This window comes from Diabrotica undecimpunctata, chromosome 7, assembly GCF_040954645.1.
Source record: "Diabrotica undecimpunctata isolate CICGRU chromosome 7, icDiaUnde3, whole genome shotgun sequence".
NCBI classification, from domain to species: Eukaryota; Metazoa; Arthropoda; class Insecta; order Coleoptera; family Chrysomelidae; genus Diabrotica; species Diabrotica undecimpunctata.
The window spans coordinates 159,154,631-159,174,337 of NC_092809.1; the positions used below are offsets into that span (position 1 = coordinate 159,154,631).

At 35.4% G+C, this 19,707-nt stretch overlaps 1 protein-coding gene across 2 annotated transcripts in view; it reads right to left on the minus strand.

The window, feature by feature from the left end:
* Positions 1–19,707, minus strand: part of LOC140447061 (ras-related and estrogen-regulated growth inhibitor) — a 110,786-nt gene that overhangs the window by 27,542 nt on the left and 63,537 nt on the right. The window lies entirely within an intron of this gene.

Consider the following 19,707-nt stretch of genomic DNA (forward strand, 5'->3'; position numbering starts at 1 on the left):
ATTTTAAAAGTTGTTGTATTACCTTTTCTGTAAAAACTATCCAAATGATTTTATAAACATTTCCAACACTAACAAATTAATTCTTTATAATAAACCTGCTCATCTATAGTCAATAACTAATAATAAAATATAAAAAGTTAAAAAAACTGACAAGGTCGCGACATTTAAAATAGTTTTCACCGAAAGCATTATACTTGACCCATAATCAAAACAATTTTTAAATAGAACAAAATATTGCAACATATTTTAATGTATTTTCCAGACTTTCCTTTTCACATCCTGAAAATAAACAAACACTAAGTTGAGTAGTAACATACAGATTCTATTTTCAAATTTAATATGTGAACAAAGAGAACTTTTTCAGGCTGCCTATTTTTGAATTTGCTCTTGATGCAATATTTTATTCGCATGTGCCTATAAGAAAAGTATGTTAGTAGGTCTAGTATACAGCCAATTTATAATTGTGTCGAAGACATTTTTATTTTGTCGGTTTACTTTCGCTGTCACCAAAAAGTTAAGTAAGCTGATGACATATTTATTGGCGAAATGCGTGTTTTCAAGTGACAACGATTTAATAAGAACGTTACAAATTGATACACAAGATTTTACATAATTTTAAAAAGCGTATCTATTTTTAAAGACTAAAAACAGATTAAATTGTCATAGAAAATTTTTTTACCAACTTTTAGAATAGTTTGTAGACTCGCTTAAAAAATATCAGCTGTAATGAAACTATTTATTATATTCTGAGAATACTTATTTTAAATTAAATATTTATTTCTACTCTACGATTATTGTTCCTTGCGTATATAGACATAACAATAATAAGAAAAGTAGAAAACTTGTACTACTGCATAATTATGGGCGATTTTAACGCCTAAATAGACAAAAAAGCACCGATAATATTAAAAATAGAGGGAGCTGTGGACAGCCAAAACTTCATGAAAGAGGGAGACTCTTATAAACCTCATGGAAAACGAAAATTTATATATTATGTAACAGTTTCTTTAAAACTCCAACCCCACAGTATCTTGGAAAACTTCCTTCGAATTATTAAAATTGACCTTTGAGGCCGATTATTTAATTTTTGATGACAAATATCGTCAAATTTTTGGAACACCTATGGGACCCACAATTTCTACTATTCTAGTCAACTTTGTAGTAGAAGATCTTATTAATGATAGTATCAAGAAGTTAGATTTTCAGCTTCCCTTTGTAAAACGGTATGTCGACGATCTGATGTTATAACTGATGTCTACCGAACAAGCAGAAAGCAATCAAGAGGCTAGAGTTACTAACACGACTTACAGATGAGAACAGAGAAGATTACAACAGAGTAAGGGCTCAAACGAGAAGACTTTTTAAAAGAAAAAAAAACAGTACCTAGAAGCGCGAATACAGCAACTGGAGGAGGAATATAGAACCAGTCAGTCTAGACAATTTTATAGGGACCTAAAAACAATGAAGGGCAACACGGCCAACAGCCCAAGATTTATAAAAGACGATGCAGGACAATTGTTCACAGACGACTAAGAGATAAGCCAATGGAGAAAGGATTTTAAGCAACTCCTAAATACAGAAAAACCCACAACCACAGGGTAACAAAGACAGTACCAGTTAGCCGAACCTGAAATACCAGAGCCCACACTAGCTGAAGTAAAGTCCTCAATTTCGTCCCTAAAAAACCATAAAGCCCCAGGCTCAGACGGAATACCAACGGAACTACTAAAAAAATAGGTAGAAAAGCTTCACCTTGAGATATATCATCTTATAAGAAAAGTCTGGAAAAGAAAAAAAAACGAGACACCTATCCACAAGAAGGGAGAGAAACAAATATGTCGGAACTATAGAGGAATATCGTTAATCAATACAACGTACAAAATTATATCCATAATATTGTCTAGAAGGCTAACTTTATATGCAGAGGAAATAATAGGCGACTACCAAAGCGGATTCAGACCGGGAAGGTCGACCATAGACCAGATATTCGTCCTACGCCAGGTTTTGGAAAAAAAAATTGGAATTCAACCGCAATGTACACCCAATCTTCGTGGACTTTAAACAAGCTTACGATTATGTTAGCAAAAAAGCATTGTTGGAGACCATGGTAGAAATGGGAGTACCTGGAAAGCTGGTACGATTAGCACAGGTGAGCACAGAGAACGCTTTCGCACGGATCAGAATTGGCAGCACCACGTCGAAGGAATTCCTCATTGACACCGGGCTTGGCTTAGACAAAGAGATCCTCTCGCCCCCTGATATTTAATTTTACACTGGAACATGCGGTAAGGAAAGCTCAACCACAACTGACAAACGGATTTGCCGCCTAAGGATCAAAAATACTATTGGCGTTTGCGGATGACGTGGACACAATTGCACAATCAACCAGAGATGCAAAAAAAGTTTTCACCCTATTCGAAAACAAGGCCAAGTAAGTTGGTCTGAAGGTCAACGAGGACAAGACCAAGTACATGGTGGTTACCAAGAACCCAAGACCAAGGGTTAGACAAAACGTAACAATCAATAAATACAACTTTGAAGTTGTCAAAGAATTCAAGTACCTGGGAGCGATCATTAAATCTGAAAATAAATATGAAAAGGACATGGCAGCCAGGATCATTGCAGGAAACGGGCATATTACTCACTAATGACCATACTTAAATCAAAAATACTCTCAATACAAAAATAAGAGTGTACAAGACAATAATTCGTCCCAAAATAACGTATGGAATAGAGACATGGACTATGAACCAGCGGGAAACGACAAAATTACTGGCACTGGAAAGAAAGATACTGCGGACTATCTATGGGCTTTGCAGAGAACAGACAACAGAATAATGGAAAAGAAGACACAATGATGAACTTTAGACAGTATATGGAGATAAAAACATAGTACGCTACATTAAAGCAAACCGAATAAGATGGGCGGGCCACGTACTAAGTTCGAGTAACGAAATACTTCTGAACTACACATTTTGGGAAAGGCCCGATGACAGAAGGTCAGTTGGTCGCCCAAGAAAGAGATGGAAGGACTCAGTAGCCATTGATCTATGCAAAATGGGAATACAGCAATGGGAAATAGCTGCTCAGGACGAAGAACAATGGAGGGAAATAGTAAACGCGGTCAAGACTCACATAGAGTTGTAGAACCAAATCATAATGATGATGATGTCTACCGGACAAGATGGTAGGCACCTTATTAGTTTTAACTGCTTTCATCCTTACATAATCCTTAAGTAATTTACATGTAAATTTGAGGTTGATAACAGTATCCCGCTTTTAGTTATGCTAATTATTTGAACACGTGATAACAGATCAGATTAGAAACAAAATAGATAGCAACGATTTCTTAAATTAATATTCGACACACCCAATCAGACACAAACCTAATCTCGTACAAGCCCTCAGCCTTAGAGTACAGACGTTGTTTCTAACAACGACAACTACAAAATAAATGTACTAAACAAACTACAAAATATGTTTCGCTCTTGTAATTCCCACAAATCACGAAAAAGCTTACCAAACATTTCAAAAATATACCTGTCAAAATAGCCATAAAAACACTAGAACCGTAGAAAAATTGTTTTCGAAGAATAAAACTCCATTGGCTCATTTAAAACCAACTAATGTGGTTTATCGTATACCCTGTACAGAGTGAAATTCCGACTACATTGGTTAGACCAGCCTGTCTATTTAAGGTAGACTAACGTCCCATAAAAGCGACATTAGGATTTCTAAACCATATTGTGCCCTTGCACAACATACCATCTCAACTAAACACAGTATTGAGCATAAAGAGCACAGTAAAACTAGCATAAAATTCAATTCTAAAACACCCAACTTTCCTAAATAAAAGAACCGACATTGATAATTTAAGCCAAATGCATCACTCTCTCGTCATACAGAATAAATAAAAACTACTACTACGAAAGAACTTAAACAATGCAATCCAATGTCCAAAATCCAAAAATCACCTAAAAATTAAATTATTGAACATTAGTGCTATCATTCAGTTTTTCTTGTGGTTTTTTTCTCGTTTCGTTTGTTTACTTTTATTATAAAAATTAATTTTAAAATTTTAAAAAGGAATACCTAAATTCACATAAATATCAATGTTATCAAGAACTAATAGAAATGCTCAAAATTACACGATTTGGTCGACAAAAAAGCCTGAAGATATTATTGAAAGCCATACCCAATATCGTCGAAAAATGAATGTCTGGTTAGGAATATTTAGACACAATATTATTGAAGGAGAGATTTGACCGAGACTTGCAGAAAATGCTCCAGATGAAACATAAATTTGGTTTTATATGGATGAATGCCCTGCGCACAATACCTTGGAGGTTAAGGAATTCCTTATAATAATTGTTTGATTTGACCTAACTGTAATATTAAGTGGCCTCCGAGTTCGGGAGATTTAGCTCCAAACGATTATTTTATCTGGGGGCATCTAAAATCAAAAAACCAATTTTGACCAAAAATTTAGAAACATTAAAAATGGTTCTGGCTAATGTTCGACTAGAGTTTTACAATCGATTGGGATACTGCTTAGTACGAGATGACGGATTGTTTAAACATTTGTTATAGTTTTATATTTAGAAATTATCATAAATTATTTTTAGGAATAAGGATCACAGTAAAACTATATTGAAATTCTTTGAATTGTTGTATAACCTGGAATTAAATTGGAGTGTATTAGAATATCTTACGTTAAATAAATCTGGCTGTGCTCGCACTATTGCCCGAATACAACATTATTGCGATTTTTCGTCAAATTCATAAACTTTGTTACTTTGTAAACAATATAATTTATTGTTCAGTAGTAGTAGTATTATTTAGTAAAATTTATTGTTTATAATTTATATATAAGATAAAAATATTGACAATTCAAATATTGTCAAACATCTTATAACAATATGTTCAAACGCAACACGTCATACATAGTTCTGTACTACGTGTGGCCTGACTTTTATGAGCCTGTCTGAAGAATGTGTTATGTTTTTGCAAAATTTTGTAGTACGTTGAACTAGTAGAATAATTTTAACATTTGTTTTTAATACAGATTTTAATCCTCTACAAATACTTTTTTATGACTTTTGATGTAAAATAATTAGGGAAGCAGGAATTCAACAATTTAGAATTTCCCTTTCTCTATCATATACCCCATATACCGGGTGGTGAATTGCCAAACGGGCCATAAGAAACTCAATGGGAAATTCTAAATTGTTGAATTCCTGCTTCCCTAATTATTTTTCATTAAAAGTTATTAGAAACTTTTTATACAGGAGTGAAATCTGCATTAAAAACAAGTGTTAAAATTGTCCTACGAAATAAGAGTACTCCAAAATTTTGCAAAAATATAATATATTTTTTAGGCCACCCCTTACAGTCAGGCCACATACGGTACACATAAGAATGTGTATGACATGTTGCGTTTGATCATATTGATGTTTCTGATATTTGACAATATTTGAATTTAGAATTGTCAATATTTTATTTATAATTAAATTATAAAAAACACATTTTCGCAAATAGTACTACTACTAGTTAACAATAAATAGTATTTTGTAAGCAATAAATTATATTGTTTACAAAGCAATAAAGTTGATGAAATGTACTCAGTTCAAGAAAAATCGTGATAATGTAATATTCAGGCAATAGTGCGAGCACATGCCAGATAATTATTTAATGTAAGATTATAATAGAATCCAATTAAGTTTCATGTTATACAACAATTCAAAGAATTTCAATATAGTTTCACTGTGATCCTTCCTAAAAATAATTTATGATAATTTCTAAACATAAAACTATAACAAATGTTCAAACAAAAAGCCATTTTGTACTAAGCAGTATCCCAATCGATTATAAAATTCTCATCTAACATTAACCAGAACACGTGGCGATATTTTTGTACATTCTTCAATAATTCGTATTTTTAATTTTAATGCTTCTATATCTACAAATTTTTGGTCAGAATGCATTTTTGGTTTTAGATGCCCCCAGATAAAATAATCGTTTGGAGCTAGATCCCCCGATCTCGGTTGCCACTAACGTTATAGTCAGGTCCAATCAAACAACTATTAAAGCTGTTTTTAAGGAATTCCTTAACTACCCAGTTGTTGTGCGCAGGGCATCCATCCATTTGAAACCAAATTTCTTCTTGATTTAGAGCTATTTCTGCAAGCCTGGGTAAAATCTCTTGTAGCAAGTCTAAAAACTTATTTGAATTTAAATTTTCATCATAGAAAAATGGTCCAATATTATTGTGTTCAAATATTCCTAACCAGACATTTATTTTTCGACGATATTGGGTATGGTTATCAATAATATCTCCAGGCTTTCCTGCTGACCAAATCCTATAATTTTGAACATTTGGTTCATTATTTAATGTAAGTGTACATTCATCACTAAACAAAATGTTTTTTTTTAAATTGTCTTTCTGCATTACCACTCTCTAAAATTTCATTTATTTAATTTTGATTTTCAAAATTTCTTGGAACCTCAGCAATATTTTTTGTACAGGTACAACTAGAAATCACGGTCCCAGTATTTTTAAAATTTTGTAAAATCCTTTGAATTGTTGAATGACTTGAAATTGGTTTATTGCGATATCTTATGCTAAAATAAAGAACTGACAATTCGCGCACTATTGCCTGAATAAAACATTTTTATTATTGCTACTTTTTCCTCAACTAACTACATTTTTAATCAACTTTATTGTTTTTTAAACAATAAATCACAAAATAAAAATTTTAGCAGTTCAAATATTGTCAAAGATCAGAAACATCAATATGACCAAACGCAACATGTCATACACATTCTTGCACAGCGTGTGAGCTGACTTTAAGGGGTGGCCTGAAAAATGTATTATATTTTTGCCAAATTTTGGAATACGTTTAATTCGTAGGACAATTTTAACATTTGTTTTCGATACATATTTCAGTCCTCTACATATAGTTTTTCTTGACTTTTGGTGTAAAATAATTAGGGAAGCAGGAATTCAACAATTTAGAATTTTCCACTGGGTTTCCTATGGCCCATTTGACGATTCACCACCCTGTATATACAGAGTGAACCCTGAAATCAAAGAAGATTGACTACAACGACCTCAGGATCATATCAAATTTATACTATAAACAGCGAGCAAAAGTACGTGTTAACGAACAGCTGTCAGAAGAAATTGAAATTAGATGTGGAGTAAGACAGGGATGCGTATTGTCGCCAATTTTTTTCAATGCCTACTCCGAAGAGGTCCTGAAAAAATCTCTTGAGGGTGAAATAGCTGGAATAAAGGTAAATGGAATTCCCATTAACAACATTAGATATGCGGACGACACTGTGATCTTAGCCGAAAACATTGAAGATCTTCAGAGACTGGTGACCAGAATAGCAGAGTATGGAAAAGAGTATGGTCTAACAATGAATGTCAAGAAGACGAAATTTATGAGAATATCGAAAACTCAAAGAAATAACGAGAATCTTCTAATAAACGAAACCAACGTCGAACAAGTGGACAAATATGCATACCTGGGAACAATGATTAACTCCACAAATGATTACAATCAGGAGATAAAAATAAGAATGGAAAAGGCTAGAGCAAATTTCAACAAAATGAGAAGAGTTCTATGTACCAGGGATTTAAAACTGGAACTAAGAGTTAGGTTGGCGAGGTGCTATGTTTTTTCGACTTTATTTTATGGAATGGAATCTTGGACCTTGAATGCGACATCAATGAAAAAACTGGAATCATTTGAGCTGTGGGTGTACAGAAGAATTCTGAAAAACACAAACAAAGAGGTTCTGGGAAGGATGAACAAAGAAATGGAAATTTTAAATTCAATAAAAACAAGAAAGTTAGAATATCTCGGACATATAACACGGGGAGAGAAATACACCTTGCTCCAACTGATTATGCAGGGAAAGATCCAAGGAAAGAGAAGCATAGGGAGGCGTAGAATGTCATGGCTGCGCAACCTAAGAGAGTGGTACGGATGTACATCAAATGAACTTTTCAGAGCAGCCGTCTCAAAAGTCCGAATAGCTGTGATGATTGCCGACCTCCGCCGCGCAGGTGACACTTGAAGAAGAAGAAATACAGAGTGAATTAAAAGTCTGAAAACGCCTAATTATCTCTTAAATGGATGGCCCAAATTGTACAAGAACTAAGATACGCCTATTCTGTAATATAGAGATTTTAAATGTGATGCTTGCAATGTTGCCAAGTTTAAGGTTTTTCTGATATCATTAGTCACTTTGGTTTTCTATATAAAATACTCTGTAGATTGTATTATTATTGGAATCCCTACTTCAATACGAGTTCAACAATATCTAACACTTGGTATTTTGTCTGGTCGTATAGGTCTTAAATAAATAAAGTGCCACTACTTCCTAGTGCCAAAGAGTTTTAAATTTTATTAACAAAACTAATTTTATTTGGTTAATATAATTGGAGTTGAGTTGGAGTTGGAGTTAATATAATTTTTTTTTAGTTCCACTTTGTAAGATATTTTGTATCCTTTAGTAGCTCTTGAAAATAATCGTAAACACAATTGAAAGCTCGAGATAAAAAATAGTTAGCCAATAGTCCCTTTTATTGACTCCAACCCATCCAAAACATATTTATATATATTGTTATGGATCAGTTTATCGATCGGAAATAGAATAAAGAGTTTTTTTTATTATTTTAATATACCGCGGGCATATAAGTTAAAATACAACCCTGTACTTATTTGTAATCGTTATAATAAGAAAAGACATTGTTTCCGTGACGACTAGTTTTTCCTTGAAGGACTAAGTGAATAGTGAAAGGACAATGGAATTCGTGTAATTATATATTTAAGGAATAAACTTTGTAATTGTATTGTGCGGTGGACATTTTTCGAAAGTAAATAAGAATTAGATTTATATATGAGATAACAAGAATTTGGAAGCTTATTTCTTTTGAAAAAGGCAAAATTGTTAATGGTTTCTGAAAAGCAATTTGAGTTGAAAGTAGTTTATTTGTTTTAAATATTATGTTGGAAATTTTCTAAATCGAAAATTAGTGGGAAAGATGAATGCTTATGATTGGTTAAAAAGGAATGATGGGGGATGAGATGGTTTGAGAAGGTTGTCTGGGGAGATTGAAAAGATTATTATGTTACCGGCAGACCAGAAGAGAAGACGTGTTTTTTTTTTGTGTAGTCAATCGGAGTAGAAGTGTTTTTCGTTTGTTAGTGAAAAAGGTGGAAGCTGAGAGCAGATCAAAAACGAGAAGATTAATACCTCTTTTGAGTCTGCATAGTCCACGAGATCTAATTGAGAAAGAAAGGAGAATTTGTGAATAAAGAGTACCGGTCAAAAGAGGCTTGGGCTTGTGTTTTCGGAGGAGTAGTTTGCTGGTATGCGGTTTTGGAGCGATGCTGAGAACGGGAAAGAATTGATGGGAGCCGGACATAATCAATCAAGGAAGGAACTGTGGTTTGATCGAGAGGAGACATCATTGGTGTAAAAAAATAAAGGTCAGTCAAATAATTTGAATGAAAGAAAACTTTAAGACATTCTAAAAATAAAATCAAATATAAGCATACGAACTAAGATTCCAAGTTTTAAAGAGTTATTTTTTTGTGAATAAATTATATTTTTTATATGGTAAATTTTTTAGTAAATATTATTATAAAGCAGATCAATAGATAGTTTGTTAATCAAAATTAAATTTAGAGTATAGGAGTTTGTTGGGAAAGATAATTGCCCACAAAAAGTTATTTATTAACATTCACCGTATTGCTTATTGAAATAAATAATAATTTGTGTGCATATTTATGTTGTTTTAATGTTAGTTCCGTTTCCTGTTTTATCCCGATTATGAGCAACTAGGAGATACTGAACCCACTAGAAGAGATATATAAAGTAAACTGATTAAAGTAAAATTAAAAAGGCACCCTGAGAATTTTTAATAGTAATTGAATTGTATGACTCTGCATAAATTAGTGAACTAATTAATTAAATAATTGGATTAATTAAATTAGTCTTAATCAATAATAAGACATCATAAATCAGATCACAACAATATTTTCCAAACGAGTCACAAGTACTTCTTTTTTCTTACTTATATATATATATATATATATATATATATATATATATATATATATATATATATATATATATATATATATATATATATATATATAGTTTAACAAACTATCTACGAAACTCATTAATATTCAGCTTAACGTGGTGCTATTGTTAGAGATATTAAACTACATAAACAAAGAATCATTTCATAAAACTGATTTACAAAATGTCAGCTGAAGCTTTGCTACGACTTTGATGAATTGGCGCGCCGAATAATATAAATACTTATTATTTTACAAACTTTGCGTATATGAATCGGTATCAATAGACTGGAATAATGTTATTTCTGTATGCCCTACGTCTTCAGACAGTCGGGTAGATACAAACTCATACAAGAAAAGCCCGCTAATGTATCCTGTTGTTTCCACTTCTAGTAAAATGTACAAAAAGCGCCACCTATTTTGGTACACTTAAACGAAAACGACTGTCGATTTCTGTCTTTTGGAACTTTACGGAATGTGTAAAATATTTACAAATTTCAGCAAACGCTTTGCTGTGGCTTCGATAAACTAAGACGCCAAATATAAATAAACGGAGACCAGAGCACAATTCGTCATGAAATCTTCAAAATTTGTGAAAGTTATTACACATATAATTAAATTGATTAGACATATCAATGTTTCTCTATCCTGAGAAATTAAACTGAGCAGCCCAATAAATTTAAACTAGCTTTAGCAAATATAGATACTACTTTACAGAAAACAATACAACTTAATTTTATTTTTTTGTTGTTTCAAAACTTTATGTCTCGACAATATTGTTCTTGATCACTGGTTAACTTTCAGTTATTTTAATTCTAAAATATCCCTAATGTTCTTTTGGTAAAACTTTCTATCTACATCCCGTTCCTTTGTTCTGCTTACACGAAATCAAATGTTCTAACAGTCCTTCTCATCTCTTTTGGTTGCCAAAATATCCTTGCTATAGTTCTCCAGATGAATGATAAATTTATTTGTACTTACAAATACTGCAAAACTTAAATACTGCAATTTTCTTGCAATCATCATTTTTAGTTGCCAACACTTTTTAAAAATCCTATATAGTTCACTTCTCAGGATTCGATCTTCTTCTATCAAAGGTTAGCAACAAATAACCACATTCTTTGGCTTTTAATACTCCATCAAAATTAAACCTCTTCTTCCATCCTCTTTTCTTTAACCAATGATCATGTATCCCTTCAAATCACCCAAATTTCCGAGTTCTCAAAATGTACCTATACCTTTTTCAATTTTGTTTTGGATAAACAAAACTAACAAGGTATTGTTGTGGATTTATTAAAAGGTTCAATATTTATAACACTTACGGATTTAATTTATTTCTTTATTTATATTAACTTATCTGACAAATTTATATATATCCGTACGTTACAAATTCGCGAGCGCGAGTTCAGAATTAACTGTCCCTTCCAAATAAAGTTCCGTTATTATATACCAGTGCCGTTATCTCGAATAGTCTAAAACCTTCGATGGCGAAACGGTAAAAGCAAACTGGATTTCCCTCGCATCGCTTCTGGAAGGTCGCTCAGGTAAATCGAGGCCTCTCGTAAACTCTACAACATATTAGATTAAAAACATGTTTTAAAGGTTAAAACTATGACTCATATTTTTACGTAACATTGCCCCCCTCTCAAAAGATGGTTCCTCCTGGAACCTTGTTGGGACTAGAACTGGAACGGTATGCTGGTATCGGCAACTGGACCCTCTTTTACAACTTCCAGTTGTATAAAAATGACAAGGGACGGTTTTCTCTCCGCACCAGTAACTATGCGGATTGCAACAGACTAACACCTGGACTTCGGTGTCTTTAAAGATCTCCTCCACCATATTTCGGATAACCCTCCAATCTAATTGGCGGCACTCCAACTTTGGCATGGCTAACTTTTGCACGTCGGACTCTAGTACGTGCCCTCTCAATTGAAGTAAGGCTTCCCATACATCTCGGTAGGTAGGTTGGTCACGGGCAGTGTCTTTTGTTACCAGGTAGAAAAGGTAACGTGATGCATCTTGGAGTTTCAAGGTTTTACCGGGAGCTGGCACTTGGCATTGAAGTTCTGCAACTCGACCAAACTTCCTTCGAAAGACGGATGCCAACCCTGGTGCGTCTTTGATACTGGCCGGGATGGTAAGGGCCAGCGAGTAGTCATCGGGGAGCTCGAGTAGATCTTGCTTTTCTTCAGTGGTAACACCATGTCTCGCTTTACTGGTACCTCCATAGGCACCCATGAATTCCTCAAACGTGAGGTCAAACACATCTTGGACTTGGTTTACTTCCACTTCTTCATCTACGTCGTGGTCACCTTCGAAAGATGCCAACCGGTTATGGTGTACTATCATCGGCTTTCCCCTCGGAATCTTGCTTATTCGGTAGATGACATCGTTGATCTTCTCCATGATGAGGTATGGACCTTCCCAAAACTGCTGCAATTTGGGAGAACAACCTTTTCGCTTCTTGGGATTATACAGCCATACTTTGTCGTTCTTCTTAAAGCAACCCTTTTCGGCTTGTGTATCGTACCGTTTCTTCATTCGGTCGCTAGCGATCTGAAGGTGGGAACGGACCAACTCATGTACATCGTCCATTCTTCTTAGTAATTCGATCACATAATCTTCACCTGCTACATCTTCCCCAGGTCGACACCCAAATTCTAGATCACAAGGTAGTCGCATTTCGCGTCCGAATAGGACTCTGGCTGGTGTCTGGCCCGTTGATTCGTTAACAGCAGATCTGTAGGCCATTGTGAAGAACGGAAGGTATTGGTCCCAGTCTCGCTGATGATCGGACACCATCTTTGTCAAATACTTGCCAACTGTCCTATTCATTCGTTCTACCATACCATCCGATTGCGGATGATACGCGGTAGTTCTTGTTTTCTTCATGCCTAGTCTATCACATATTCCTTGGAATAGATCACTTTCGAAGTTCCTGCCTTGGTCACTATGGATCTCCAAAGGCACTCCAAATCGGCTGATATATTCTTGGATCAACTTATCTGCAACGGTGGCGGCCTTCTGGTCTGGAAGTGCGTAAATCTCGACCCACTTAGTGAAGTAATCCATTACTACCAACATGTACTTGCCCCCATTTTCACTTTCTGGAAATGGCCCTGCAATGTCCAAAGCTATTCTTTCAAACGGGCTTCCAACATTATATTGTCTCATAGGAGCTCTCCTTTTCCGGTGAGGCCCGTTACTCGTAGCACAAATAGTACATTTCTTACACCAGTCTTTTACGTCGTCGGAACTGTTCATCCAATAAAACCGTTCCCGAATTCGCTGAAGGGTTTTCCTTACACCAAAATGCCCTCCCGATGGACTGTCGTGTAACTGACGAAGTACTTCGGCTATTCTGCTCTTTGGGATCACCAACTGTCTTCTCTTCTCTGAACCGTCATCATTTTCCAGGACTCGTTTAAGCAAGCCATCTTCGATGATAAATGAGTCCCACTGGGCCCAATACGTCTTAACTACTGAGCATAGGTTTGATATTTCCTGCCAAGGTGGTCGACGGTTTTCCTCTTTCCATTTTCGGATTTTCTGTATAACTGGATCTCTCTCTTGTTCTTCCCTTATCTTAGTAGGCGTCCAGTCGTCGTTGACAATCGTCGTTCTTAGCACTGCTGCTTCCTTGGATTCCGTTTTGTTGCAGTGGGGACACTCTGCTGGGCATGGCCGTCTGGAAAGAGAATCAGCGTTTCTGTGGCTAACTCCGGCTCGGTGCTCAATCTTAAAATCGTATTCTTGGAGTCGTTCGATCCACCTGGCTATCTGACCCTCTGGATTCTTAAACTGCATCAACCACTTAAGGGCGGCATGGTCGGTTCGGATTAAAAACTTCCTTCCATAGAGGTATTGATAGAAGTGCTCTACTGATTTCACTACTGCCAGAAGTTCTCTTCTCGTGACGCAATAATTCCGCTCAGGTTTTGAAAGAACTTTACTAAAATATCCGAGGACTCGTTCCTGTCCTCCTTGAATCTGAGACAGCACTCCTCCAATTCCCACATTACTTGCATCTGCATCTAAGATGAACTCTCCTTCTGGCAGTGGATACCCTAAAATTGGTGCTGTTATTAAATGCTTTTTCAAGGTCTCAAAGGCATTTTGGCAGTCTGTATCCCAGCGGTAATCTCTTGCTTCCTCCGTAAGTCGCGTTAATGGCTTAGCGATATCTGCAAACTTCTTAATAAACCTCCGGTAGTAAGTACATAGTCCAAGAAAACTTCTCACTTGATGTTTGTCAGTTGGTTTTGGCCATTCCTTAATGGAATCGATTTTTCCTTTATCCACGGCCACTCCTTCTTTACTGACTATATGACCCAGATAATTGACTTTACCTTGAAATAGCTGGCACTTCTTGGGGTTTAGCATCAATTGGGCAGCTTTAAGTCGATTAAAAACGTTTTCTAAATTCCTCAAATGATCTTCGAATGTCTCCCCCAAGACGATTATGTCATCCAAATAAACCAGGCATGTTTTCCAAGATAACCCTCTCAACACATTTTCCATAAGCCTCTCAAATGTCGCAGGAGCATTACAGAGTCCAAATGGCATAACGTTGAATTGCCACAATCCAGATCCTGTGGTGAAGGCTGTCTTTTCTTTATCTACTGGGTCCATTTCTACCTGCCAGTATCCAGACTTCAAATCCAAAGTGGAAAACAATTTACTTCCAGCCAATGTGTCCAATGTGTCATCGATCCGAGGCAGAGGATAACTATCTTTCTTGGTAACGTTGTTCAGCAAACGGTAATCCACACAGAACCTCGTCGTTCCGTCTTTCTTCTTAACCAGGACCACCGGAGAGACCCATGGGCTCGTAGAAGGTTCTATCACCCCGTCTTTCTTCATTTCCTGAACAATCGTTTCAGCTTCCTCTCTTTTCGCCTGTGGTAATCGTCGAGCTGTTTGACGAATTGGCTTAGCATTACCAGTATCAATTTTATGCTTAACAACACTAGTTCTTCCCGTCTTTCCTCCTTTCGGTACGAAAATATCGCGATACTGCCGAAGAAATTCCCTTAATTTCCTTTTCTCCATCTGATTTAGAGACTGTCCTGCGACTGCAACCATTTGGTCGAATTTATCGTTGGAATTATCAGATGTTGTCGCCTGACGGATTATGGATGTCACAGGTACACAAGTTCCTACTTTTGTCTCTTTCTTTATGGTCACTGGGTAGTCGTTGACATTGATAAGTCTCACAGGAATTTCCTTAGCCGAAGTCACCAATTCCTTTCCAATTATGATTCCACGGCCAACCTCATCGTCGTGGTTCCAAGGCTCCATCATAACAGGTCTCCCTTCGTCCACAAATCCCTGTAGCCGCGCTACTATGATCGTTTCGCTTCTTGCAGGCACGACTGTATCTTCTGTAATGGCTGCTTGCACAGTGTTGTCATTATGTGGATGGAGAAATACCTCCTCGTTGCCAACTTTGATTACCTTATTCTTAAAATCCAATTGGAATCCATGCATATTCATTACGTCCATTCCTAATATAACATCCTCTTCGATGTCAGCAACTATAACAGTATGGACGAACTTTTCTGCTCCAATTCCCAATTGTACCTGGATTTCTCCATGAATGTTGGCATTTTCACCTGTAGCGGTCCGAAGTCGCAACCTCGTTGGTAACAGTTTCTTTCGGCTGTTTATAACTGTCGGGCATATGATGGTTCTGGTCGCTCCGGTATCCACCAACAACGTATGCTTTTTACCATTTATGTCTCCATCTACATATACACTATCTTCACGACATTTCAAAGAAGCTATTAGTATAAGAGGGTCTTTGGAAGAGTTCCGGGTCGAAGCTGCCCCCCTAAGGTTGACTCGTTCTGGTTTTCCTGATGGTGAGTTTCTTGATTTTATGGTCTTCTTTTTCTTGCATGTCATGCTTTTCATCAAATTAAAGAGCTGGTCAAGTTTATCTTCGTCTCCTTCCTCTTTTACAGTCCTAACTTTACTGTACCCGCCAGAGGCCTGCGTAGCTGACTCGTATTCGAGGGCGGCGGATAGGACATCAACCAGCGTCTTGTGACGAGCTAATCGCAGTGTTCTCTGCATTTCATGATCACGAAGACCATCAATAAACGTTTGAACGGCCAATTTTTCCATCATGTCTTCGGGAGCTGTTGGATAAGCATATCGTACTAATCTGGCAATATCTACCTCATATTCTTGAAGAGCCTCATCTTTCTTCTGTCTACGATTTTTAAGCTGTGACTGATATACATGCTCCAAATGTTCGTGGCCATATCGCATATTTAACCTCTTCTTCAGTTGTTCGAAATCATCGGTCTCCTCTACGGCTATGGTCTGAAGCACATCTAAGGCATCTCCTCGAAGAGCGATAGTCAGGTTTACAGCCTTTTCTTTTTCAGACCATCCATTTGCTCTTGCGGCTGATTCGAACTGTTTCATGTAGTTGTTCCATGATGATTTTCCGTCGAAAGTTGGGACTTTAACATGAATAGAACCTCCACTTCCTTCAAATTTCGGCCGTGTCTCCAACTTACATTTCGTCTCGTCTTCTTTTATCTCCACTGTAATTGGATTGTTTCCTCTCTCTGCTGTCCCGGTTTCCTCCATCTTCTTTTCCATCTCTTTCCATATCTTTTCTTCGAAGGCCAACATATCGGCAGCAACTTGGTTTTTTAACGAAGATATTCTATCGTCCAGGGCAGACATCTCAGAAGTGACTTTAGAGATTTCCGAAGAGATGTTAGCAGAGACTTTGCTTTCCAGAGAAGAAATCTCGTTAGAAACTTTGCTTTCTAAAGAAGCGATGTCGCCGGATACTTTGGCTACATCAGAAGAAACTTTCGAAATATCGTCAGAAACTTTGTTCTCCAATTTCGAAATCGACGAGATGACAGCATCATGTTTGTCTTCAAATATATAAGTCTCTGGATCTAGTCCTTCTTCTAGCAAAGCGTTCTTTAGTCGTTGGACTAACTCAGCCTTTTTTCCGGTGGAAGATAATTCTCTGTCTTCAAGATGTCTTCTTAAATTAGTCACTGTCAGCTCATAAATCGTAGCCATTTTCACAATTTATTTTATATTCACTTGTATTATTATTATAAGTCTAATTTATGTTCGATCTCACTCTGACACCATTTGTTGTGGATTTATTAAAAGGTTCAATATTTATAACACTTACGGATTTAATTTATTTCTTTATTTATATTAACTTATCTGACAAATTTATATATATCCGTACGTTACAAATTCGCGAGCGCGAGTTCAGAATTAACTGTCCCTTCCAAATAAAGTTCCGTTATTATATACCAGTGCCGTTATCTCGAATAGTCTAAAACCTTCGATGGCGAAACGGTAAAAGCAAACTGGATTTCCCTCGCATCGCTTCTGGAAGGTCGCTCAGGTAAATCGAGGCCTCTCGTAAACTCTACAACATATTAGATTAAAAACATGTTTTAAAGGTTAAAACTATGACTCATATTTTTACGTAACAGTATCTTAATAATTTTAGCTTTCTACAAAATTAAAATCGATACGAGGCACAATAGAAGAATAACAATACTATTATCGGTTTTATTTTGTTTATTCCAACCGTAAGAAAATAGCTAAGCGGTTTTGTCCATGAATTTCTTTAAAATTCATATTTTAAATTTAATAATTATCCTATATTGAAGAATTTACCCATATAAGTCTTTAACTCCGTATTACTTTTAACACAAAAAAAAAACAAATAAATATAATTCATTTGTCTATTTTAATCTACATGTATAAATAACCAATTAATATAATTTTTGGTTAATGCTTCCTTTATTTTTTGTCTTTTTAATTTTTTTCATCTTCTTCTTTTATTCTTCTAATGACGCTACAACCTTTTGTGGGTCTTGGTCTGCTTAAGAACGTTCTTCCATTCTGCTCTGTCGAATACTTTTCTTCGCCACTGTCTGATGTTGACGCTTCCAAATATATTGACTTTACTGTATTAAAAATATGTCTTCTGATTATTGTAAGTTCGCAAAGCACCTTATTCCACATTGTAGCTTACCTTGGCAGACGACTTTTTGATAGAGGACTCTCTTTAAAAGTCCTTTTAAAGAGAACCCAATTGCTTATTATAGGAATTCTAGTCTTAGCTGCAAGTAAACTCTGAATTAAGTTTTGTTCTCCAGTCAACACTAACTCTCAATGATTGATTCTGACATTGACGTCCTAGAGTTGGATTCATTCATGTTATCAAAAAGATAAACTACCTGTACTTACAGCTGTAGTAAATCCTTTGTTACCCTATAAAATTTTATTAGGAGATGATGTTTTAATTAATATTGTCGATTTCTAATCGTAAACACATACGTTTGATATATGACTAAAAAATAAACCCACATTTTTTGTTTTTACTGTTCAAGGTTTGAGCTTGTTTATATCCTTGTACCATAAAGCTTTATTTCCTGTAGAATTAATATTAGTTTATAGTTGTTAAGCTAATGCTTTTTATTTAAAGGAATATATTTGCTTAAATATTCAAGTAAAAAGGGTAATGTAATATAATAAATATGTAAAATAAACACACAAAAATGTCAAAGGAAGTTTATTTCTTGTATATACATAAATTTTGATTTTAAAAATTATGGATTTTAAACAGTGACATATTGTCATAATGCCTGTTTAGTCAGCAATAAATTCAGCTTAATTTTAATGTACTCTGATTTCTTTGTGACGAAATATCAAAGAAAAGGTAATGCACCAGTTTAATGGAAATTTTTAACATAAAAATCAATATAAAACATAAAAATCTAACAAAATCTGTGTTGATTCTTCTAAATTTCATTTAACAGCATTAATTACAGCTTAACACATCCTTGGCATGCTTAAAATTATTAAGTTATTAATTTCGTTTGGAGGCAGTAGGATCTATTCCCTTTTAAGAAGATTTTGAAGACCTTGTTTAGTATAAACATTATACAGATGAAGAGAAACTTGTCCTGACCACGATAAAATTGTAATATCCCAATTATAAAACCAATCTCTTACTGCTATAGCATGTTGTATTGCATTATCCTGCATTTAACGCAAATTAGGACCTAGAGCGGTGGCAAATGGAAGGACAACAAATTTTAAAATACGATCAACATATTAAGATTTATTCAAAGTGCCTTTTACAAAAACGGAAACAGTTTAAGAATTAAAAATTATTCCAGTCCAAATCATAACTTGTAGACGAACCACCTGTACATTCCTAAGTCTTTCTTGTCGACCAGGTCCTCTCCAAACTCCCACTTTTCTTTAATCAGTTTAGAGACAAAATTTAGCTTTATTTGTGAATAAAACAGACCTCCTTGGTAACATGGAGTAACCTCCAGACGTAACATGGCAATCTTAATTGGACGTCTGGCGTCCAGTCGGTTTTATGTAATCTATTCCCTAACGTTTGGTCACGTACACTAATGTTGTGGCTATTTTCTAAGGCCCCATCGAGTTTACGTACAGTTATAAGCACATTTAGACAAGCTAATCCTACCACATACCTCATCACATGATTCTGTCGAGGAGTAGTTTCACGTGAACGACCATTATGTCTTCATATCGATGCTACAATTGCGAAATCACGCTCAAAGAT